This window comes from Aquarana catesbeiana, linkage group LG05, assembly GCF_042186555.1.
Source record: "Aquarana catesbeiana isolate 2022-GZ linkage group LG05, ASM4218655v1, whole genome shotgun sequence".
In the NCBI taxonomy this organism is placed as follows: Eukaryota; Metazoa; Chordata; class Amphibia; order Anura; family Ranidae; genus Aquarana; species Aquarana catesbeiana.
Window position 1 is genome coordinate 619,542,377 of NC_133328.1, and position 26,278 is coordinate 619,568,654.

Consider the following 26,278-nt stretch of genomic DNA (forward strand, 5'->3'; position numbering starts at 1 on the left):
TCTATTTGTGGGGGAAAAAAAGGACATCAAATTGTGTTTGGGTGCCACGTCGCACGACCGTGCAATCGTCAGTTAAAGCGTTGCAGTACCGTATCGCAAAAAAATGGCCTGGTCAGGAAGGGGGTAAAATCTCCTGGTCTGTAAGTAGTTAAAAATGCAGTAACATAAAAAACCCTCACATGTTCACCTCTCATTTACCCAGCTGGCACATTCTATAGAATCTTGGACCAACATCAGCCCAGTTTATCAATATGTCCCCACTTCAATAGTCATTTTGCTATTTACTGAAAAGGCAAAAAAAAAGTCTTCAACAACATGGCGTCCTCGTTCACTGCAGTACACGCCTGCCTGGAGACACATTTTGAGGAAAACTCGCTCTCAAGTGACCAGCAAGCCGAAGGATTTTCATGGGTCGAGGATTTTTTTTTTTTTTAGAACACCGGCTCGCTCCGTCCAATCGTCATCCTGGTTCCGCGTGAGAAGGCGTGCGCCGGCGTGGCTGGTGATTGGCGGAGAGTTTGCACGCCAATTTTTGATTGGCCGGCGGCAGGGAAGTGTTACAGTGCCCACCGGTACAGCTTCCGGTGCCCGGAGAGTGTGTGTGTGCCGTTCCATGACATAGGCAGTGCGCGGAGCCGGTTGCTATGGTGCAGCTTGGAGGGGATGGCGGGCGAGGTACAGCCGTGACAGAGCAGGCAAGTCATGTCACTGTTATGTACGGCGGAAGGCGAGCTGTCAGCAGCCAATGAGAATTTTCCTCTGCTCGACTGTTCTGCCCAGCAACATAAAAGGGTGATTCTGATTGGCCCTTTCTCCTTAAAGGGGCCTGTAATGTAAAGAGAACCAGTCACCGGTGATGTATTCCTGATGATGAATAGATGGCGGCTTCTGCCGGGCGGTGGAAGGTCTTGCCGGAGCCAGGGTTAGATTTTGGGCTCTTTCGGCACGCTGTGGTCGCTGCCCAGGACTGCGGCACTGCAGCCTCTTGTTTATGTTACCTTAAGTCATGTCAATGGAGGCGAGGGGGAGGGGAGTGCGCCGCGCTGAGTGTCGGCTTCATGCAGTCCTCTACAGCTGAGCTCAGACTGGGGGAGAGAGGAGCAGCACAGTGAGCCAATCAGTTGTGCTCATGCGCTAAGAAGGAGCGTGCTGATAGGAGAGAGCAGAGAAATGAGCTCATCAGTCTGCTGCTTCTCCTTTCACTGTCCAGTCACAGGCTGGGGGGGAGGGAAACATTTCTTGCAATCCTCTGTACAGCTGAGTTCAGACTGGGGGAGGGAGAAGCAGCACAGGGAGCCAATCAGTTGTGCTGCAGTGCTCATGCGCTAAGAAGGAGCGTGCTGATAGGAGAGAGGAGCTCATCAGTACCGCCGCTTCTCCTTTCACTGTCCAGTCACCGGCTGGGGGGAGGGATATGTCTCTTGTAGTCCCTGTGCAGCAAAGCTCAGGCTGGGGGAGAGAGAAGCAGCACAGGGAGCCAATCAGTTGTGCTCATGCGTTAAGAAGGAGCGTGCTGATTAGAGGAGTGAGCAGAGAAATGAGCTCATCAGTTTGCTGCTTCTCCTTTCACTGTCCAGTCACAGGCTGGGGGGGGGGAGGAAACATTTCTTGCAGTCCTCTGTACAGCTGAGCTCAGACTAGGGGAGGGAGAAGCAGCACTTGGAGCCAATCAGTTGTGCCACAGTGCTCATGCGCTAAGAAGGAGTGTGCTGATAGGAGGAGAGAGCAGAGAAATTAGCTCATCAGTCCGCCGCTTCTCCTTTCACTGTCCAGTCACAGTCTGGGGGTAGAGGGATAAGTCTCTTGCAGTCCCTTTGCAGCAAAGCTCAGACTAGGGGGGGGGAAAGGCAGCACAGGGAGCCAATCAGTTGTGCTGCAATTCTCTAACAATGAGCATGCTGATAGGAGAGAGGAGCTCATCAGTTCCACCTCTTCTCCTTTCGCTGTCCAGTCACAGGCTGGGGGGGGGGGATAAGTCTCTTGCTGTCTCTTTGCAGCAAAGCTCAGACTGGGGGGAGGGAGAAGCTGCACAGGGAGCTAATTCACTGCATTGCAATGTTCATGTACAGACAAGCATGCTGATAGGAGGAGAGAGCTGTGTGCTGCTTCTCCTTTCATTGTCCAGTCAGGCTTTTGCAGTCCATGTAAAGCAGAGCTCAGACTGGGAGAGGGAGAAGCAACAGAAGGAGCCAGTTAGTAGTGTTGCATTGTCTAAGAAGCGTGCTGATAGGAGGAAAGAGCAATGAGATGAGCTGATCTCAGTCTTATCAGAAATCATTGTTGCTGCAATGCAAAGCATCATGGCCGCAGCCTATGAACCCCCCCATCCTCTGCCTTTGTATCTTAGGGGGGAGTAGTTGTGGAGCAGTAAAAACCTGTCTCAGCCTCACGTTTTTACCCCCCCCCCCCCCCCCCCACCTGCAAGTATAAACAAGGCCGTAGGGTCTCCTGTAATGCCGTATGTGGGAGAGTCTTCCACAATCTATACTTCTATTCACCCTCTGGCTGTACTCAGCACTGCGCCTCTCATTCACAGGAGGACTTTGTGTTGTTTATCCCCTCCCCCTCCACCAATCACAGAGCCCCTCGTATTCTATAAACGTCTCGCACACATTTATATACACTTTGTGGTGATTGGTTCTCTTAGAGTGATCACAAAACTAAAATGTATCACAATCATTAGATGTGGCGGCTGCATTCGTTTTCTTTTCTTTGTCCCCCCCCTCTGTTTTCGCCTGGTGATCTGGCCAGTAACACACCTCCTGTATTAGAGCCGCCCCCCCCCCCCCCACTCTGGATGAAGGAGCACAGGAGGCACATTGAGACAGCAGCATTGTCAGTCTGGGGGGAGGGGTAGGGGGGTGTTGGATGTACTAGTAGATTTAGTTACAGCGGTCTTACAAGCGCTCTTTTTTTGAATAAAAAAATAAGACAACAGTAAAGTTAGCCCAATTTTTTTTTTTTATATTGTGAAAGATAATGTTACGCCGAGTAATCTGATACCCAACATGTCACGCTTCAAAATTGCACCCGCTCGATGGGATGGCGACAAACGTTTACCCTTAAAAATCTCCATAGGCGACGTTTAAAAAAATTCTACAGGTTGCATATTTTATCAACCCCGAAACCGATACCAAAAAGAAATCTTCCTTGATCCCGAAAACCGAAACCAATAATCGAAAGTGACTCTTTTAAAAAAGATTTTTATACAGGAGATGGTCAGAGACTGTGGACATGATACAAGAGATGGTCAGAGACTGCAGACATGATACAAGAGATGATCAGAGACTGTGGACATGATACAAGAGATGATCAGAGACTGTGGACATGATACAAGAGATGATCAGAGACTGTGGACATGATACAAGAGATGATCAGAGACTGCAGACATGATACAAGAGATGATCAGAGACTGTGGACATGATACAAGAGATGATCAGAGACTGCAGACATGATACAAGAGATGATCAGAGACTGTGGACATGATACAAGAGATGATCAGAGACTGTGGACATGATACAAGAGATGATCAGAGACTGCGGACATGATACAGGAGATGGTCAGAGACTGCGGACATGATACAAGAGATGATCAGAGACTGTGGACATGATACAAGAGATGATCAGAGACTGCGGACCTGATACAGGAGATGGTCAGAGACTGCGGCCATGATACAAGAGATGATCAGAGACTGCGGACCTGATACAGGAGATGGTCAGAGACTGTGGACATGATACAAGAGATGATCAGAGACTGTGGACATGATACAAGAGATGATCAGAGACTGCGGACCTGATACAGGAGATGGTCAGAGACTGCGGCCATGATACAAGAGATGATCAGAGACTGCGGACCTGATACAGGAGATGGTCAGAGACTGTGGACATGATACAAGAGATGATCAGAGACTGTGGACATGATACAAGAGATGATCAGAGACTGCGGACCTGATACAGGAGATGGTCAGAGACTGTGGGCATGGTACAGGAGGTACAGGAGATGGTCAGAGACTGAGGACATGATACAAGAGATGGTCAGAGACTGAGGACATGATACAGGAGATGGTCAGAGACTGGGGACATGATACAGGAGATGGTCAGAGACTGCGGACATGATACAGGAGATGGTCAGAGACTGCAGACATGATACAAGAGATGGTCAGAGACTGAGGACATGGTACAAGAGATGATCAGAGACTGCGGACATGATACAGGAGATGGTCAGAGACTGCAGACATGATACAAGAGATGGTCAGAGACTGAGGACATGGTACAAGAGATGATCAGAGACTGTGGACATGATACAGGAGATGGTCAGAGACTGAGGACATGATACAAGAGATCAATGCAGCCTCATCAGTGCCCGTCCGATGCGGGCAGCCAGTGTCCCCAGTGCAGTGCAGCCAGTGTCCCCAGTAGTGCAGCCAGTGAATGGAGAGGAGAGCTGCCGCCGCCTGTTTGATTACAGCGCCGGGAACATCACAGCTTTCATTTCAATAGTTGTGTGTTCCCCGCTGCGCGCCGTCACATACAGCCCCTCCCCCTTGTCCGGGGAATTTTGATAGACAGATCACCCGTCCCAGGATTGGACGGGTGTTCCCGGCGCTGTAATAAAACAGGAGGCGGCGGCTCTCCCCCTTTCAACGATTTAGGAAGTCCCCCTGATAGGCGGCACCAGGGGTGGGGGCAGAACCCTGCCCAGGCCCCGCCCCATTTTCGGCTGCAGTATTGGCAAAAATTCTCTTTCGGCTTTTTGCCGAAAGGGCCATTTTCGGCTGATATGTTTTGGTGGTCGAAATTTCAGTGCATCCCTAAAATTGGATAATTGTATGGCCAGCTTTAGGGTTGGGTGTCGGTGAAGAACAACAAGAGTGTGCATTAGCTCTGCTCTGCCTGCAGTTCAAACACACCTCCAGTAGGAGGCGCTGCACCCAAAGAAACGCATGCCAAACACCAAACACCACCACTGAACTCCATGTGTGCCGCTCAATAAAAGTCAGCGGGATTTTTACTGGCCTGAGTTTGAGGTGCGTTCCAAAACAAGGACCGTCTACATGAGAAGCTTTCTTCCTTCATTATATAGAGAGCCGCCGACCCTCAGCAGGACGCAACCAGTTACATAGGGGGACATCCGCTTACTCAGTCACTAAGTAGTGAATAAATGCTCACAGCCCAGGAATCTGCATGTTTATAAACAAGTCTGCAGCGATGGCTTCTATATTTCTCCCTTGACGGATGCTGTTCACACCAGTGGTTGGGGGGCGGTAATATCTAGACATGTGCACTGACAAAAAATTAGTTTGTTTTAGTTTTACTCTTTTTTTTTTTTTTTTTTTTTTTTTTTTTTTTTTTTGGAAATTCCAAAATTTTGGAATTCGGAAATCCGAAAAATCGGATTTTCAAATCTCCAAATTTCTGAATTTTGAATTTTTGGATTTCCGCATTTCCAAAATACAAATTTCTGAATTTTCGTATTTCGAAAATTCGAAAAACTGAAAAAAAGATAACTAACTATTAAATTATAGGTATTGGAATTTCCTTTCAAATTTGGCTGTTAGTGAACGTAACGAATACGAATTTATCCGAAGTTACAAATTATCTGAAATAACGAATGCCGCATCTAAACAAATGGAATGGAACAAATTAATAATAAATAATAATAATAAAAAAGGTTTATCATTATTATTATAATTTATTATTATTATTATTATTATTAGATCGTTAAGTTTCATTAGTTTAGATGCGGCATTCGTTATTTCGGATAATTTGTAACTTCGGATAAATTCGTACTCGTTACGTTCACTAACAACCAGATTTGAAAGGAAATTCCAATACCTATAATTTAATAGTTAGTTATTATTTCGAATTTTACTGTTTTTCTTTCTTCTTTTTCAGATTTTCGGATTTTCCAAAAATTCGGAAATTCGTACTTAGGAAATTTTGAAATGTGAAAATTTTGAAATTTTGAAAATTTCGGAATGAATTCGGAACTAAACAAATTGCACATGTCTAGTAAAATCCTACGGTCGAGCCTCGGCTTTAACTGCCCCTCAACTGCTACACCCTTTAGATGCACGGGCCAAAATTCTGACAATTCTCTTTGCTAGAAAGTTACTTAGAACCTCCAAAATTTTTATATATATATATATATATATATATATATATATATATATATATATATATATATATATATATATATATATATATATATATATATATATATAAAATTTTTTTTTTTGTTTAGCGACCCTAGAGAATAAAATGGTGGGTGTTGGAATTTTTTTCTGTCACATGGTATTTGCACAGCAGTTTTTCAAATACAATTTTTTGGGTGAAAAAATACACTTTAAGGATTTTTTTGCACACTTTTTTTTTTTCTTTTAAATTTTGGTAAAAGATGATGTAACACCGAGTAAATAGATACCTTACATGTCACACTTTAAGGCCCCTTTCACACTTGTCTGACTTGAGACTGCAAAGCCGCATGGCAAGTCATACCCCCCATGATTTCCAATGAGTACCGTTCATATCTGTGCGACTTCAAAATAGTCCCTGTACTACTTTGGTCCGAATTTGATGCGAGTTGAGGTCCACAGACCTCAACATTACACAGGCATTGCTTCACGTCGTGGCAAAATCGCGCGAATTTCAGGTCGTAATAAGTGGGAAAGGGGACTAAAACTGCGTCAAACTTTTACCCTTAAAAATCTCTATAGGCGACGTTTAAAATTTTCTACAGGTTACCAGTTTTGAGTTACAGAGGAGGTCTAGTGCTAGAATTATTGCTCTCACTCTAACGATTGCAGCCATACCTCACATGTGTGATTTGAACACCGTTTACATAGGCGCAACCTTCGTATGAGTTCGCTTCTGCGCGCAAGCACAGTGGAACGGGGTGCTTTTAATTTTTTTTTTTTTTTTTTTTTTTATTTTATTATTCTTCATTTTACTTTTTATTTTTTATTTTTACACAGTCTTTCTTTTAAAAAAAAAAAAAAATGGTATCACTTTTATCCCCATTACAAGGAATGTAAACATCCCCTATAATAGGAATGGTGTGTGACAGGTTCTCTTTAATGTGAGATCTGATGTTCGTTCTCATATTTACATTGAAATGCAATAAGAGAAAAAAAAAAAAGTATTTTTTTCAAAAAAAAAAAAAAAAAAAGTCCCTTCAAGGCCATTGGACGGAAGTGACATTTGATGTCCCTTTTATCATCCAATAGTATGGAGCCGAGCGGAGGCCATCTTTCCCTCACTTAAATCACAGCCTCCGAGGGGAGAGGATCCGATCGTCTCCGCCGCTACCGGCGGCTCCGGTAAGTGGCAGAAGACGACCAGAACGTGGCGGGAGGGGTGGGGGGCACCTCTCCCACCGGTGATTTAAAAGTGACCTTGCGGCGAATCCCCTGCGGAGACCACTTTTACCTTTTTAAAGCGGACCGCCCGCCGTTTCAGAAAATACCGGGGTTATGGCAGCTATCTGGTATTCAACGTCAAAGTACCGACGTATGACGACGGCCGGCGATTTGGAAGTGGCTAAATGGGTTCCAATGACACAGCTCTCACCAGTGCAATGCGTTTTAGTTCCAGGAAGAAAAAAAGTACAAGCTTTTTTTTTTTTTTTTTTTTTCCTGCACAGAACTGTACTGGGGACGCAGTAAAAAGCATAAAAAAGAATAAAAAAAAAACAAAACAAAAAACACTGACCCCCAGCACAGTGGAAAAAAGAAAAAAAAAAAGCCACTGGAATGCATCCAGAAACGCACCTGGAGGACGTTTTTTTGGTGTGAATGGACACTGAATCTAAATGGATTGAAATGGAAGTTATGGCTGTTCGATTGTTTGCGAAGTCGATCGTTTTTTTTTTTTTTGATGGAATTGCACATTGATTGGTTAAAAACCATGGAAGCGTATCGAACTCCAATACATTTCCATGGTTCCCAAAGACACACGTACCGACTAATGTGCACTCTCATCCTCTCATAGGAGCAACCTTACATGCTTTCTATAGGGCGGGTAAAGTCCACTCACTATCAAACTCGCACTGTGCGATCACACCAATCAGAAGTAACCCAGACCTACCCCCCCCCCCCCCCGGGCATGGAGGGGTCCTTCCTAGCGGCAGAATGGCCATATGCAGAAATGCAGGCTAAACATTTTTTTTTCTCCAGAGGAAAGTTCCTCCATCAAAGAGAACTGGCAGAATTGTCAAACACAAAGTCTTTCCCCTTTTTGGGCTTATATCCAATCGAAACATTTCTTGGACAGCCCCTCGAATAGATAACAACTAATCGATTAATTGACAACTAATCGATTATGAAATTAATCGATTACTATTTTCATAATCGATTAATCAGCCAGTAACATAATGGGTTTAAAAAAAACTTAAATGAGCCCTTTATAGTACAAAAAGAGCAAATAATCGCTACTGTAGATGTTACTTTCACTGTTCTACAGTAAAAAAAAAAATGAACCCCTTACAGTAGCGATTATTTGCTTTTTTTTGTACTATAAAGGGCTCATTTTCGTTTTTTTAACCCCATTATGTTACTGAACGTAAAAGCAAACTGCATAGGTGTGTACCGAGCCTTATGGCGGCCACACCGATCAATTTTCAGACGAGAATATTCAGAGGAAAAATCTTTATACATTTGCTGAATGAAAGAATGTTGTTTGAAATTTTCACTTGTTTTTAACATTCTGTTTTTAAAATGAATGTAATTTCTGAGCGAAAAACCACATACACTGTCTGAAAATTCCTTTCACCAAGAAGTTTTCTATTTCTAAATTTTCCCGTCACTGTGGTTGAAAATGAACGTCGATTTGACCCCCACTAACGATTAGAAAATCGAACGAACGTTCTTAAAATGACATTTTTTTTGAAGGAAGACATTGTTTGTTTTTTAATAAAAAAAATTTGATCTCCGAGTCTGATGATATTTACCAGATTTACCCTCTAATAGTATATACAGTATATCTCTCCTCTAATAGTATATACAGTATATCTCTCCTCTAATAGTATATACAGTATATCTCCTCTAATAGTATATACAGTATATCTCCTCTAATATTATATACAGTATATCTCCTCTAATAATATATACAGTATATCTCCTCTAATAGTATATACAGTATATCTCTCCTCTAATAGTATATAGAGTGTATCTCTCCTCTAATAGTATATACAGTATATCTCTCCTCTAATAGTATATACAGTATATCTCTCCTCTAATAGTATATACAGTATATCTCTCCTCTAATAGTATATACAGTATATCTCTCCTCTAATAGTATATACAGTATCTCTCCTCTAATAGTATATACAGTATATCTCTCCTCTAATAGTATATACAGTATCTCTCCTCTAATAATATATACAGTATATCTCCTCTAATAGTATATACAGTATATCTCTCCTCTAATAGTATATAGAGTGTATCTCTCCTCTAATAGTATATACAGTATATCTCTCCTCTAATAGTATATACAGTATATCTCTCCTCTAATAGTATATACAGTATATCTCTCCTCTAATAGTATATACAGTATATCTCTCCTCTAATAGTATATACAGTATCTCTCCTCTAATAGTATATACAGTATATCTCTCCTCTAATAGTATATACAGTATCTCTCCTCTAATAGTATATACAGTATATCTCTCCTCTAATAGTATATACAGTATCTCTCCTCTAATAGTATATACAGCGTATCTCTCCTTTAATAGTATATACAGTGTATCTCTCCTCTAATAGTATATACAGTGTATCTCTCCTCTAATAGTATATACAGTGTATCTCTCCTCTAATAGTATATACAGTATATCTCTCCTCTAATAGTATATAGAGTGTATCTCTCCTCTAATAGTATATACAGTATATATCTCTCCTCTAATAGTATATACAGTATATCTCTCCTCTAATCTTATATACAGTATATCCCCTCTAATAGTATATACAGTGTATCTCTCCTCTAATAGTATATACTGTATATCTCTCCTCTAATAGTATATACAGTGTATCTCTCCTCTAATAGTATATACAGTATATCTCCTCTAATAGTATATACAGTATATCTCTCCTCTAATAGTATATACTGTATATCTCTCCTCTAATAGTATATACTGTATATCTCTCCTCTAATAGTATATACAGTGTATCTCTCCTCTAATAGTATATACAGTGTATCTCTCCTCTAATAGTATATACAGTATATCTCTCCTCTAATAGTATATACAGTATATCTCTCCTCTAATAGTATATACAGTGTATCTCTCCTCTAATAGTATATACAGTATATCTCCTCTAATAGTATATACAGTATATCTCTCCTCTAATAGTATATACAGTGTATCTCTCCTCTAATAGTATATACAGTGTATCTCTCCTCTAATAGTATATACAGTGTATCTCTCCTCTAATAGTATATACAGTGTATCTCTCCTCTAATAGTATATACAGTGTATCTCTCCTCTAATAGTATATACAGTGTATCTCTCCTCTAATAGTATATACAGTATATCCCCTCTAATAGTATATACAGTGTATCTCTCCTCTAATAGTATATACAGTGTATCTCTCCTCTAATAGTATATACAGTATATCCCCTCTAATAGTATATACAGTGTATCTCTCCTCTAATAGTATATACAGTGTATCTCTCCTCTAATAGTATATACAGTGTATCTCTCCTCTAATAGTATATACAGTATATCTCCTCTAATAGTATATACAGTATATCTCTCCTCTAATAGTATATACAGTATATATCTCTTCTGTCTGTTATTCTCAGAGTGGATTAGAGATTTCGCTCCCTAACCATATAGTTGGTTATTTATATTTACCACTACATAGAGATATTTGAGAATAAATTGCCTTTTTTTAAAACTTTACATATTAACTAAATTTGACACCACACTTTTTTTAAGGTTATTAACCGATTAATCGATTAATTGACACAATAATCGGCCAACTAACCGATTATGAAAATAATTGTTAGTTGCAGCCCTAAATAGATGTACCTTTGCGAAAAATCCTACTTTCCTGGAATCATTGTGCCCTAGCTCCTCTCCCCAAAGCCACCTAATTTTGGGGGGGGGGGGGTTTATGCCACGATGTATATTGGGGGGGTTTATGCCACATGCATACTGGAAGAGCGAGCTGGGCATGGTGATTGATGACACTGCCTGGGATAGAGTACATCTTTATATCCACAAGGGCTCTTTGAACGTCCACACTCAGGAGAACGGTTATAAAGTCAAAACTAGGTGGTCTAGAACACCAGAAATGCTACACAAATTCATCCTGAAGGTCTCAGACCAGTGCTGGAGATGTGAACAGGGTCCCCCATATCTGGTGGGTGTGCCCACTGATTCAGCCATATTGTCGTAAGGTACACGAAGTCCTCGCTCTCGTTGGAATTTTCACCAGCGCAATACCTCCTTCACATCTCTAAAAATCTCCCGTAAAAAATACTACAGGTCAATAGCTATGCACATAATTTAATACCGCTAAGCTGTGTCTTCCAGTGCAATGGAGGTCCAAGTCACCCCCTTCCATAAAGGAACAATCTGATAGCAGCAATGGAGGAGCTGATTTGCACGGCACAGGACAGAATAGCGCACTTTTCGATAGTATGGGCACCGTGGCTCGAATGCCGAAATTCACAGAGATATCAGGACTCGTGCCGGGACAGTCCTTAGAAAGCGCAGTAGATTTTACAATACCCAGAGTGTACTGAGGAGGGTAGATGGTGGCAATCCCACCCCCTCCTCACATACTCCACTTACAGTGCTACCCCACCCCCCCTCCCTTCCCCCTCCACTTTCTTACCCCTCCGTTCTCTGTTCTCTGTTCCCTTTTCTTTCCTCTCTTCTCTCCTCCTTTCTTCTTCTCCTTTATTTTTACCTCTTACTGTGCTTGACTAAAAGGCTGAGGAGTCGAAGGCCGACATGATAGTCGGACGCATATCCTATTCCCTGCCTGTCTTATAATATCTATGGATATCTATGAACTTCTCTAAGAAGTTTTTCATTCCAACGTAAACCAAACTAGCATGACGTGCGCTCCGCACTACTACAAGAGTCTTAATGTGGCTGATTTAACCACTTCACATCCGCGCTATGGCCGAATGACGACCACAGCGCGGACCTGAATTCCCGGGAGGCCGTCATATGACGGCCTCCCCTGTGCACGCGCCCTGCAGGGAGCGCGCTGAGCACGCTGTGATCACCGAGTCACTGAGACTCGGGTGATCACCGGTCCCGGCCCCTTACCATGTGATCAGCTGTCAGCCAATGACAGCTGATCACATGATGTAAACAAAAGATCGGAAATCGTTTTTTTTTTTTTTTTTTCTACTCGCGCTGACAGCGTGAGTAGAAAAAAAAGCCGATCGCCGGCTCGGATGTGAGGGACATCGGTCCCGAAGTGGAAGAGGCACATCTGCCTCATCAGTGCTACCTATCAGTGCCCACAAGTGCCAGCTATCAATGCCCACCTGTAGTGCCAATCAGTGCCACCTAGCAGTGCTGCCCATCACTGCCACCCATGAGTGCCACCCATCAGTGCCCATCACTGCTGCCTATTAGTGCCCATCACTGCCACCCATCAGTGCCCATCACTGCCGCCTATTAGTGCCCATCAATGAAGCAGAAAAATTACCTGTTTTAAATTTTTTATAACAAAATATAAAAAAAAAAAAAAATTCAGTTTTTTCAATTTTTTTAACAAAAAGTAAAAACTGCAGATGTGATCAAATACCATCAAAAGAAAGCTCTATTCGTGGTGAAAAAATGATAAAAATTTCATTTGGGTACCGTGTTGTATGACCGCGCAATTGTGTGTCAGCGCTGAAAGCTGAAAATTGGTCTGGATAGGAGGGGGGTTTAAGTGCCCAGTAAGCAAATGGTTAATAATGAACCTAGAGGCAGCATCTGCCAACGCATACTTCTCCAGGTTTGAACCCTATGCCTTCTTCTAGTTGGATTATTATCTACTTGTAACATGATTATGTGTTATATGATACTATTTGTATTGTTTATGAAAATTCTTAATAAAAATTTTTTGTGGGAAAAAAACCCCAAAAAACCATGGAAGCGTGTATGTACGCAACTAATGACGGACTCGATTTCCAGCGGAATGTATTGTATTGGATAGGTACTAGATTATAAGGCTTTGTTTCACACTTGTGCGACTTGTCCTGCGACTTGGGACTGCAAAGTCACATGACAAGTCGCACCCCCCCCCCCATGATTTCCAATGAGTACCGTTCGTATATGTGCGACTTCAAAGTAGTCTCTGCACTACTTTGGTCGCACTTTGATGCGACTTGAGGTCCACAGACCGCAGGAACAAAAAGGCATTGCTTCAAGAGAAAGGCCGCAAATGTCCTGCAAGCATGCGCAATGTGTGCGGTTATAGGAGGCCAGTGTTCATATAGGTCAGGGATATGCAATTAGCGGACTTCCAGCTGTTGCAGAACTACAAGTCCCATGAGGCATAGCAAGACTCTGACAGCCACAAGCATGACACCCAGAGGCAGAGGCATGATGGGACTTGTAGTTTTGCAACAGCTGGAGGTCCGCCAATTGCATATCCCTGGCGTATAATATACCTAAGCTACAATGATCTCTATATCTAAACACAAATACAGGTGAAAATGGGCCCCACCCTCATCCGAGCATGCCACCCCTTTTCATAACTATCTTACAGAAAACTTTCTTAGCATTTCATATCAGATAAGTGCATGATGTGAACGAGGGCTCACTCAGGCTGGCACGGCTCACGCCACCTGGTGGCCAGCATATGGAAAACAATCAGTGGTCTGCTAATTGCACATCCCTGATATAGAGGGTGCAGTGAGAGCAAAGGCAGTACTGGTGACCTGGTGACTAGTAATACGCCCTCTGCCTGACCTTTTTTTTTTTGGGGCACTGCTTCCAGAGTTTAGCTCATTTTTGCAATTCACATGCAGTTCTGTGCGGTGCGATTTTCAGCCTATTCCATTTTGAACAGGGCTAAAATCGCACCGCACCAAAAGAAGTGCATGCACCACTTAGAAACGCACTGCAACCGGATCTCATAGTACTTCTTGTACACTGAGTTTGCGACCTGCATTTTGGGGCGTCATCTTATTATTTGACACCCACTGCAGGTCACAAATGGACTGCGTCTTGAATGCAGTTTGAATCACACAGCAACTTTCAGCGCGTTTCAGTGCAGGCTTGGTTGTGAAGCGGCACTAAAGCCAAACTCGTATTTGGGGTTGTTCTGCATGTTTTCATAGAAGTGTGTATTTATGTATCTATTTCCTGTAACTGTGTTCTCTAGCCCCTTTCACACTTGTGCGATTTGGGACTGCAAAGTCGCATGACAAGTCGTTCCCCCGTGATTTCCAATGAGTACCGTTCATATATATGTGCGACTTCAATTTTGCACCGACTTCAAAGTAGTCCCTGTACTACTTTTGGTCCGACTTTGATGTGAGTTGAGGTCCACAGACCGCAAGTTTACACAGGCATTCCCTGAAATTGCGGCAAAATCGCATCCGCGAAGTCACAGCCGCGTGAAAGGGGCCTTCGTTTTATGTTAGTAAGTCAAATATCGGTTTTAGTGATAATCCTGCAAAACCATTTTTTCACCACTAGAGGGCACTTGTAGAACATGAAATATACTGAGAATACATAAAATGGTTTGAACTTTACATACCCCTTTATAAAAGCTGTTTGTGTGGATTATCCCCGGAAATATCTACATTTTACTGAAGATAATTTGTGCTTTTATTTTATTTATTTATTTTTTTTATACATGACTAAAATAAAATATATGATGCATTGTTTTCTTAAAGTTTTTATGTATAACCTAAATCTATTTTTGGTATGTTTTGGCATCATGGCCCACAGTACAGTATAAAGTATTTTATAATGGTAGTTTGATTACTATTATATTTATTATTAATAATTGTTTATTTTATTTATTATTAATAATACTAAAAATTAATCACCTCTATCAATAATAAATAATATTATAATAACATTATTTTATTAATAATAAAATTGTATTATTATAGTCTATAATTTGATTTAATATTATTGTTGTTAATAATTAACATAATAAATGATTTGGCTTATAATGGTAAATTATTATTATTATTATTATTATTATTATCATCTAATGATATAATAATAGCCAAATAATGTGTTGTTGCTAATAAATCAAATAATAAAATCATATTATTTTCATTATTAACATTATTAGATTTCTATAATCATAAATAATATTATAAATATATATATACAGTGGGGACGGAAAGTATTCAGACTCCCTTAAATTTTTCACTCTTTGTTATATTGCAGCCATTTGCTAAAATCATTTAAATTAATTTTCCTCATTAATGTACACACAGCACCCCATATTGACAGAAAAACACAGAATTGTTGACATTTTTGCAGAATTATTAAAAAAGAAAAACTGAAATATCACATGGTCCTAAGTATTCAGACCCCTTGCTCAGTATTTAGTAGAAGCACCCTTTTGAACTAATACAGCCATTTCTTCTTTTTTGTGGAAAGATGCAACAAGTTTTTCACACCTGGATTTGGGGATCCTCTGCCATTCCTCCTTGCAGATCCTCTCCAGTTCTGTCAGGTTGGATGGTAAACGTTGGTGGACAGCCATTTTCAGGTCTCTCCAGAGATGCTCAATTGGGTTTAAGTCAGGGCTCTGGCTGGGCCATTCAAGAACAGTCACGGAGTTGTGAAGCCACTCCTTCGTTATTTTATCTGTGTGCTTAGGGTCATTGTCTTGTTGGAAGGTAAACCTTCGGCCCAGTCTGAGGTCCTGAGTACTCTGGAGAAGGTTTTCGTCCAGGATATCCCTGTACTTGGGCGCATTTATCTTTCCCTCGATTGCAACCAGTCGTCCTGTCCCTGCAGCTGAAAAACACCCCCACAGCATGATGCTGCCACCACCATGCTTCACTGTTGGGACTGTATTAGACAGGTGATGAGCAGTGCCTGGTTTTCTCCACACATATCGCTTAGAATCAAGGCCAAAAAGTTCTATCTTGGTCTCATCAGACCAGAGAATCTTATTTCTCACCATCTTGGAGTCCTTCAGGTGTTTTTTTTTTAGCAAACTCCATGTGGGCTTTCATGTGTCTTGCACTGAGGAGAGGCTTCCGTCTGGCCACTCTGCCATAAAGCCCCGACTGGTGGAGGGCTGCAGTGATGGTTGACTTTCTACAACTTTCTCCCATCTCCCGACTGCATCTCTGGAGCTCAGCCACAGTGATCTTTGGGTTCTTCTTTACCTCTCTCACCAAGGCTCTTCTCCCCTGATAGCTCAGTTTGGTCGGACGGCCAGCTCTAGGAAGGGTTCTGGTGGTCCCAAACTTCTTCCATTTAAGGATTATGGAGGCCACTGTGCTCTTAGGAACCTTAAGTGCAGCAGAAATTTTTTATAACCTTGGCCAGATCTGTGCCTTGCCACAATTCTGTCTCTGAGCTCTTCAGGCAGTTCCTTTGACCTCATGATTCTCATTTGCTCTGACATGCACTGTGAGCTGTAAGGTCTTATATAGACAGGTGTGTGGCTTTCCTAATCAAGTCCAATCAGTATAATCAAACACAGCTGGACTCAAATGAAGGTGTAGAACCATCTCAAGGATGATCAGAAGAAATGGACAGCACCTGAGTTAAATATATGAGTGTCACAGCAAAGGGTCTGAATACTTAGGACCATGTGATATTTCAGCATTTTTTTTTTTCTTTATAAATCTGCAAAAATGTCAACAATTCTGTGTTTTTCTGTCAATATGGGGTGCTGTGTGTACATTAATGAGGAAAAAAATTAACTTAAATGATTTTAGCAAATGGCTGCAATATAACAAAGAGTGAAAAATTTAAGGGGGTCTGAATACTTTCCGTCTTCACTGTAATTTTCTTTTTTTTTTTTTTTTGGATAATGGTAATTAGAATTTTTATTTTTGTTATTATATCAAATCAGTATTAATTATAAAAGTAATCAAATTAGTATTTATTATTATTATTATTATTAATAATATTATTATACACTCAAATCATATAATTTATTAATAATATTGGTTATATAATCAAATCGTAATAAAATAATACATTTTATTATGATTTGTACAATAATAATAAATTATTATTATCGATCAAAATATTATCAACAACATTAATAATAAAAATCGAATTATTATTATTATTTTTATTGAGGATTTATATAGCGCCAACAGTTTGCGCAGTGCTTTTAAAAACAGAGACCGTACAGATACAATACAATTCAAGTCATTTGGACTTGATTAGGAAAGCCACACACCTGTCTATATAAGACCTTACAGAGGTGGGGATGAGAAGAAAGGAGGTACATTGGTGGGACAGATGAGCAGGAGGTTACAGCGGTGGGGCAGAGGAGCAGGGGGGTACAGAGGTGGGGCAGATGTACAGAGGGGTGCAGAGGATAAAGGCATTACATCAGTGGAATACATGAGCAGGGGGTACAGTGGTGGGACAGATGTGCAGGAGGCACAGTGGTGGAGCAGATGAGAAAGGGGGTTACAGTGGTGGGGTAGATGAGCAGATAAGTTCAGTGTTAGGACAGATGAGAAGATGGTTCAGCAGTGAGACAGAAGAGCATGGGGGTATGGCGGTGGAGCAGATGTGCAGGGAGGTACAGTGGTGGGGCAGATGAGCAGGGGGTTACAGTGATGGGGCAAATGTGCAGGGGCTTACAGGGATGGGGTAGATATGCAGGGGCTTACAGGGGTGGGGCAGATGTACAGGGGGGTACAGTGGTAAAACGGATTTGCAGGGGGGGGGCAGTTATCGGAGGTGTGAAGGTGCAGGAATTGGGGCTGATCTGAGGCATGAGAGTGCAGGATGTTAATTTCTCACTACTCAAGTCGTTTAAAGCATTTACTTTATAAAAAATCCTTTTCATGATTGAAAGTTGAAATTTTTTTTTTTTTACAAAAATCGGCATGCTCAATTTCTTTGAAAACATTTTTCGGCACACTTTGCTCAAAAGGTTGCCTACTCCTGCTCTAGTGGCATCATCCCATCCTTGATGTGAGGAAGTCTGCATGGGTGTTATTCTTTTGATGTACATGGTTGAAGGCGGTAATTGTTAAATCGTCAGGATAGAGGTGTTACGGGGGCACTATATATGAAAGACAGATGGTGTTGAAGGCCCTCAACCCTGTTCAGAGGTGGTTATTCCAGTTTGACATTGATGGCCGCTTGCGAACCAGTTGACCTCCCTGTTCAAAACGGGCTCCTCACTGTCTTCAAAAGAATGTCCCGTAGGAAAAATGCTAAGTCTTGACCTGTTGAATATGCTGTCCTATGGTGGCAAAAGAAAGATCTGAATAACTGGAGGGGAAGTTAAGACTTTCTAGAACAGTGGTTCTCAACCCTCTAGTGCCGTGACCCCGTGATAAAATTTCCCAAGTTGTGGGGACCCCTAACAGTAAAATTATTTTTGTAGCATAGGTTGTCAGCACCCAAGGCAAGACATGTCATTTGCGCCCCTAACTCATGGACATTTAGCGCTCCCTTTGCCCCTTCCACTTGTACAGTATTAAAACCCCTTATGGTATATTTTACCACTCTCTCTTTGTTCTCCTTTCTTTCCCTTTTATCTCTCTCTATCCTAATTTTGTGTTTGTTTTCCCCATCCCTCTCTCAAGCCGTCTTTTTCTTATTCTTTCTCTCCCCTTTTCTTTATTCCTCCCCCTCTTTTCCTCTACCTTCCATGTATTCTCTATTTTTATTCCTTCTCTTACGCCTTGGGTGGGGGGAATGGGATGAGTGGCAGTGCTGGGGGGAGTTCTGATCAGTCAACTTAGTTGCTCTTGATCAAGGTCATCTGCTGATCTGAGACTGAGGCTGAGTGGGAGGCCGCGGGCTCCAGGAACAGCTCAGCTGTGCTTCCACAGGCTCCAGGGACAGCCCTGCTGGGTGGCCGCAAAAAGGCTGGGAGAGTGGTGTGGGCTTTAGGAACAGCCCAGGATTTGGTGACCCCTGGCAAATCGTCAGCCGACCCCCGAGGGGGTCCCGACCCCCAGGTTGAGAACCACTGTTCTAGAAGAAGATAGAACCAATGATGATGAATTGCTGCACACTGTTTTTAGCTACAGAGGTCAGTAAGGGTTTATTTTCAAACGTATTTACTGCTTCCTTAGTATGTCTTTATGTGACTGTCCATAGCCACACTTCTACTTTTTAATAGTTGCTTCAATTGGTGACACCACAGACTTCAGCCTTTAGTGTTCCCTAGAAATCCCGCATGCATGCTGTGTCTTTAGCAAAGTCAATGCCTTTTCCTTATAAGTGTACATCAGTTGCGTTCTCTTTGCTAGGATAAGAGGATAAGTCTTCCACAAATCCCCTCTGGCTTCGAATACCAGTTTGGTTTGGTATTTCTTCATCCAGGATCAGAAGGGCTTCTGTGCTGTTCATCATTTTAATGTGAATCCTGAGCATCTTCCTAGTGATATGTGACTGTACTCTTGCAGTGCGATCGGTCATTTGTTGCAAGCTCTGACACCGCGGGTCTTGTTGTCTGCAGCTTTGGGATTTGGCTGCGTCTTCTTCTTTTAGATGTGTGGGGCAATCAATAGATTCAGTAGCTATAAGAAAGTTACTTGCCATCTTCATCAAAGTTTGTGAACTAGAAACTTACATTTCTCAGAGCTGTCTTTGAGGGGTTTCTTTGTGTTGGTGTCTGAAAGTTGGACTATGTTCCTCAAAGAGTAACTCCGCGTTTGTTTGAGGAGAAAAAAAAAAATCCCCTTTGGGTGGTAAATGTACAGTGCAGAGATCACTTGAAGACCAGGCTTTTTCGGCCACTTCTTGTTTACAAGTTTAAATCTGTATTTTTTGCTAGAAAATTACTTATAACCCCCAAACAAACCCCCAAAACATCTGGGGTGCCAAGGTTCGCCATCACTGTCCTAGGAGATAAAACTGCGATCGTCTTGCAAGACGTTGTTTTTTTGTAAAAAAAAAACTTTAACGAATTAAAATAAAACAAAACACAATATTCACCCCAGTTTTTTATCTTTCAATATGTTTATTGAGAATTTTGCAATAACAGAACAAGTAAAGATAATACAGTCGTTATCTCGTATCTGGGGTCAACATGCTCCAATCACAGAGGCCAAGGGCCTATACAGACCATCAATAATCAAGAAAAAAAAATAAAAAGTTTAATACATACAAAGAAAAAAGGAGAAAGGAAGAGACTGAACTTATTAATACCGTAAAATATAAGTATTTCCGGAGTTGTCTTATATATAAATTGAGATTAACCTCACTATGTTAGCGTACCAGGGAAACCTAAGTAAGGTTAAAAAACTCAACCCAGGGTCACTGGGAGTTATTACTGTAGGGATCAATGGGGGGGTTTCACAAGGTATATTAGCACTATCTAGCCGGGCGGATCACCCCTTTGGGATCATTCTGTGACCCGCTCGGCTCCAACTGGGTTATTCGGATATCTTCGTATACCCCTCCCATCCCAATATAGCAATGTATCAATACCCTAAGTTCCGTTAACTCGCAAGGTAGCTCTTCCCTGTTACAGAGCTACTCATTTCACTGGGAGGATTTACAACCGCTGGTACAGTGTATGTATGGCTCGTGTCCGTAAAAAGGGCTCAACCTTAAAAGTTTCTCCATCCAGAGAATCAGCCAGAAGGTATGTAGAAAGAAGAAAAGAAAAGAGAAGAAAAGGCAAAGAAGGGAGTAGGGGGAGGGGGAATAGGAAGAGAAGGTCACTTCAAGTGGAGTAGCTTTTCAGGTAAGTATATGACCTGGATAAAGTGGGACCTTGATGTACATTGCCCAAGGTTCCCAAACGACCATGAATTTTTGGGTCTTATCCAAGAGAGCTGCTGTCATATATTCCTGGCTCATTATCCAGGAAATTTAGTGTTTTGTAGCTTGGATAGAGACCTTAGGTTTTTTCCAGGCTCTTGCTAGTGATATTTTGGCTCCTAAAAACATGCAGAAGATTAAAGCTTGGGTGTGTTTGTGAACACCAGTGATTCTGTGATTCAATAGTGCAATTTTAGGGTCTTGGGAGATTGCTGTCCCGGTGGCTTTCCGCACTAAAGCAATAAAGTGATTCCAGAAGCTGCGGATGCGTGGACACGTCCACCATATGTGGTGAATAGTCCCCAAATGGCCGCAGCCCCTAAAGCAAAGGGGTGAAGCATCCGGGTATATCTTTGCTAGTCTTGTGGGGACATAGTACCACCTAGTGATCAGTTTGACATTTGCTTCAATTAAGCCCGTGTTTAAAATACCCTTATAAGAACGTCTAAAGGAGTGAAACCATTCCTCCGGATCCAGGTGGAGGTCCAGGTCAGACTCCCAAGCTCGAGCATAGGTAGGCAAGTTCGCGTTCTGAGCAAGAGAGGTATATATGAGTGATATACCACCCCTCTGATCCGTGAGGTTTTAGCACCACTGTTCATACGCGGTGGGATTGGGGGAGGGAGATTTGTCAGTCCATAGAGCGTGGAGGAAGTGCCTAATCTGGGAAAGGCGAAATATCTCCGTATCTGGCATCTCAAGCTTGCTGAGGCAAGTCCCCAGGGTAATGGAGCCCGATGAGGTGAGGAAGTGGCCTATTCTGAATAACCCCCTATTTAACCACCATCTAAAGGCCTGAATATTCATCCCCGGTTGGAAGCTGGGGTTATGGAATAGGTGAGAAAGAGGTTTTAGTGCTGATATTAATGAGGACTGTTTCTGCAATGTGTATGATGTTGCACCCAGTAATTAGATACCTAACATGTCACACCTTAACCATTTCCGGACCGCCGCACGCCGATATAGGTCTTTACTTTGAAGCGGAGTATTGTTCTTATGGCAGCAGCTAGCTGCCATAACCCCGGTATCCTCTTCTTCGGCCGGCGGTCCGCTTTCCGATAAGAGTGGTCTCTACGGCGGATTCGCCGCAAGATCACTTTTATCGGCGACGGGCTCCGGTGCCCTCCGCTTCTTACCGGAGCCATCGGCAGCGGCGGACGCAATGGAATCTTGCTGGGCATGGAGACGAGTCAGGGGAAGATGGCCCCCACCCATCTCCATAACCTTGCAGGGCGGAAGTGACATCAAAACGCCACTTCTGCCCATAGCTCTTAAAGGGCCATTTTTTTTAAAAAAACAATTTTAAATGACGACAATTTTTTTTAAAATTTTTTTTTATTGCATTTTAGTGTAAATATGAGCTCTGAGGATTTTTTGACCCCAGATCTCATATTTAAGAGGTCCTGTCATGCTTGTAATAGTAATAAAAGTGACTTTTTTTTTTTTTAAACAGTGTAAAAATAAAAGGTACAATAAATAAGATAATTTTTTTTTTTTTTAAACACGCCCTGTCCCACAGAGCTTGCGTGCAGAAGCGAACACATATATGAGTAGCGCCCACTGATGAAAACGGTGTTCAAACCACACATGTGAGGTATCGCCGCGATCGGTAGAGCGAGAGCAATAATTCTAGTCCTAGACCTCCTCTGTAACTTAAAACATGCAACCTGTAGAATTTTTTTAAACATCGCCTATGGAGATTTTTAAGGGTAAAAGTTTGTCGCCATTCCATGAGCGGGCACAATGTTGAAGCGTGACATGTTGGGTATCGATTTACTCGGCGTAACATTATCTTTCACAATATAAAAAAAAAAATTGGGCTAACTTTACTGTTGTCTTATTTTTTTAATTCAAAAAGTGTATTTTTTCCCCAAAAAAAGTGCGCTTGTAAGACCGCTGCGCAATGACCGCCATTTTATTCTCTAGGGTGTTAGAAAAAAAATGTATAATGTTTGGGGGTTCTAAGTAATTTTCTAGGAAAAAAAATGTTTTTAACTTGTAAAAAACACATCTCAAAAAGAGGCTCGGTCCTTAAGTTGTTAAAATTGCGCACACTCCTGGAATGGTGACAAACTTCAGTACTTAAAGGGTAAGTTCACCTTCTTTTTTTTTTTTTTTTTTTTCTTTCTTTCTAAATTCCAGGTCCCCTATGTACCAATATAGCATTAACGTACTTTTTTTGCAAAAAGTGGCTTTCCATTTATTCTACACATGCTTAGCTCACTCTCTTCATAGCTGTTTAAACACACTGCTCGATTACTTCTGCCTTACTTTCTGGTCAGACTTTATGTCATCACACAGGAAGGAGTTGACCAGCTGACCTCATTAGCACACACCCTGCATCATCAACCCTCAGCTGGTCAACTCCTTCCTGTGTCATGACCTAAAGTCTGTCCAGGAAGTAAGGCAGAAGTAATGGATGTGTTTTTAAACAGCTGTGAAGACAGTGAGGTAAGCGTGTGCAGAATAAATTAATTTTTTTGCGAAATAAGTACATTAACGCTATATTGGGAGGTAGGACAGCTGGAATTAAAAATCTCCCATAGACGAGACTTTGACCACTTCCCGCCATATAGCACAATGACGGCCGGAAAGTGGTTCTGATATCCTGACTGGGCATCATATGACGTCCAGCAGGATAAGCTGCGATCACACAGCGCAAAGATCGGTGGTGTGTCAATCTGACACACTGCATCTCAGATCAAGGTAAAGAGCCTCTGATGTAGGCTCTTTACCACATGATCATCTGTGTCCAATCACAGCTTATCACAGTGTAAACAGGAAAAGCCGTGTATTGGCTTTTCCTCTGCTCGTGCTGACAGACCCGAGTAGAGGAGAGCCGATTGGCTGCTCTCCTGACGGGGACAGGGGACGGGGGGTCTGCGCTGATTGATTATCAGTGCAGCCCCCCGAGGATGCCCACCCAGGACACCAGGAAGGGCCACCAGGGATGCCCAATAGAGCCCACCAGGGATGTCAATCATTGCCCATTAGGGATGGCACTCTGTGCCCATCAGTGATGCCCATCAGTGCTGCCTGTGAGTGCCCATCAGTGCCACTCATCATCAGTGCTGTATATCAGTGCTGCATATGAGTGCCTCATCATCAGTGCCAATCAGTACTGCCTAATCAGTGCAGCCTCATCCGTGCCCATCAGTGAAGGAGGAAACTTATTTACAAAGTTTTGTAATAGAAACAAAGAAAAAACTTTTTTTTTTCAAAATTGTCTGTCTTTTTTTATTTGTAGCGCAAAAAATAAGAACCCCAGTGGTGATAAAATACCACTAAAAGAAAGCTCTATTTGTGGGAAAAAAATTTTAAAAAGTTTTGTTTGGGTACAGCGCAATTGTCATTCAAAATGTGACAGTACTGAAAGCTGAAAATTGGTCTGGGCAGGAAGGTGTATAAGTGACCTGTATTAAAGTGGTTAACCTCTTGCTTACTGGGCACTTAAACCCCCCTCCTATCCAGACCAATTTTCAGCTTTCAGCGCTGATGCACTTTGAATGACAATTGCGCGGTCATACAACACTGTACCCAAATGAAATTTTTATCATTTTTTCCCCACAAATAGAGCTTTCTTTTGGTGGTATTTGATCACCTCTGCAGTTTTTTTTATTTTTTGTTAAAAAAAAATTCAGTTTTTTACATTTAAAATTTTTAATTTTTTTTATTTTTTTTATATTTTGTTAGGTAATTTTCTCCTCCATTGATGTGCGCTGATGAGGCGGCACTGATAGGCGGCAGTGATGGGCACTGATGGGTGGCAATAATGGGCACTGATCAGTTACACTGATAGGCAGCACTGCTAGGTAGCACTGATTGGCACTACTGGTGGGCACTGTTGGGTTGCACTGTGGGCACTGTTAGGTTGGCACTGTGGGCACTGTTGGGTTGGCACTGTGGGCACTGTTGGGTTGGCACTGTTGGGTTGGCACTGTGGGCACTGTTGGGTTGCCACTGTGGGTACGGTTGGGTTGCCACTGTGGGTACGGTTGGGTTGGCACTGTGGGCACTGTTGGGTTGGCACTGTGGGCACTGTTGGGTTGGCACTGTGGGCACTGTTGGGTTGGCACTGTGGGCACTGTTAGGTGGCACTGCTAGATGGCAAAGATGAGGCAGATGTGCCTCTTCCACTTCGGGACTTTTGTCCCTCTCATCTGAGCCGGTGATCTGCTTTTTTTTTCTACTCACCCTATCAGCGTGAGTAGAAAAAAAAGAACGATTACCGATCTTTTGTTTACATAATGTGTTTAGCTGTCAATGGCTGAAAGCTGATCACATGGTAAGGGGCCGGGACCGGCCCCTTACTCCGGTCGGTGATCAGCCGAGTCTCAGTGACTCGGTGATCACAGCGTGCTCGGCACGCGCCCTGCAGGGCGGGTGCACACGGGAGGCCATCATATGACGGCCTCCCGGGAATTCAGGTCCGCGCTGTGGCCATCATTTGGCCATAGCGCGGATGTCAAGTGGTTAAACACCTTTTACAGGTTATCTGTTTAGAGTTACAGAGGCGATTTAGTGCTAGAACTATTGCTCTCGCTCTAACATTCGTGGCGATACCTCACATGTGTGCTGTGAATACCTTTTCATATGTGTTCGCTTCTACGCACGAGCACCGAGGGATGGGGGCGCTTTAAATTTTCTTTTTTTTTCTTTTTTTTTTCTTATTTTACACTGTTCCTTTTTATTTTTTTATCTCTCTCTCTATCTCTCTCTCTATATCTCTCTCTCTCTCTCTATATATCTCTCTCTCTCTCTATATCTCTCTATCTCTATCTCTATCTCTATCTCTATCTCTATCTCTATCTCTATCTCTATCTCTATTTCTAGCCTGGACTAGAAGTGATGTCATGGTTGTTTCGGTCCTCCAAGGCCATAGAGGGGATCAAAGCGGATTTACTCTTTGATCGCCTGTGTGACGAGCCGGCTGCACCGTTGGATTGTTTCTTGGGCGAACCGGTGGAAAGGGTAAGCCTGAGAAACACCGGCGAGTGGCGGGAGGGGGTGTCCCCTCCGGTGTCTCCTCCTACCACTTCCAAAAGCATTCCAGCGGCTAATGAGCCGCTCAGAGTGCTGTTGATGGGAGAGACAGCCGACAGCTGTAAAAAAGAGAACTGGGGTAAAGATGATCTCTTCAGCCACAGTCTCGGTAAACCACAACAAATATATACGTATTGCGGTCAGCAAGTGGTTAACAAACTTTGTTGCAGATTCCTGCCTGTTTCTGCTTTGAAGCTGTTTGTTGTGTGTAGAGCGAATCTGAAAGGAAGTGACTACACAATGGATGGGTTTCCTTTCATGCCATCTATTCTGTACAATTGTGTTGCTGTGATTTGTTCAATTTGATCACATGGTACAGACAGGGCCAATC

General features: G+C 42.3%; 1 protein-coding gene across 2 annotated transcripts in view; it reads left to right on the top strand.

Moving 5' to 3' along the window:
* The first annotated feature begins 505 nt into the window (after positions 1–505).
* Positions 506–26,278, top strand: part of ZFAT (zinc finger and AT-hook domain containing) — a 292,845-nt gene continuing 267,072 nt past the window's right edge. The window contains exon 1 of one of the 2 annotated variants that reach the window (XM_073632280.1): positions 506–695. The gene's annotated coding sequence lies outside the window, so the exon portion shown is untranslated. The remainder of the gene's footprint in view (positions 696–26,278) is intronic. The other variant, XM_073632279.1, reaches the window with a different exon arrangement.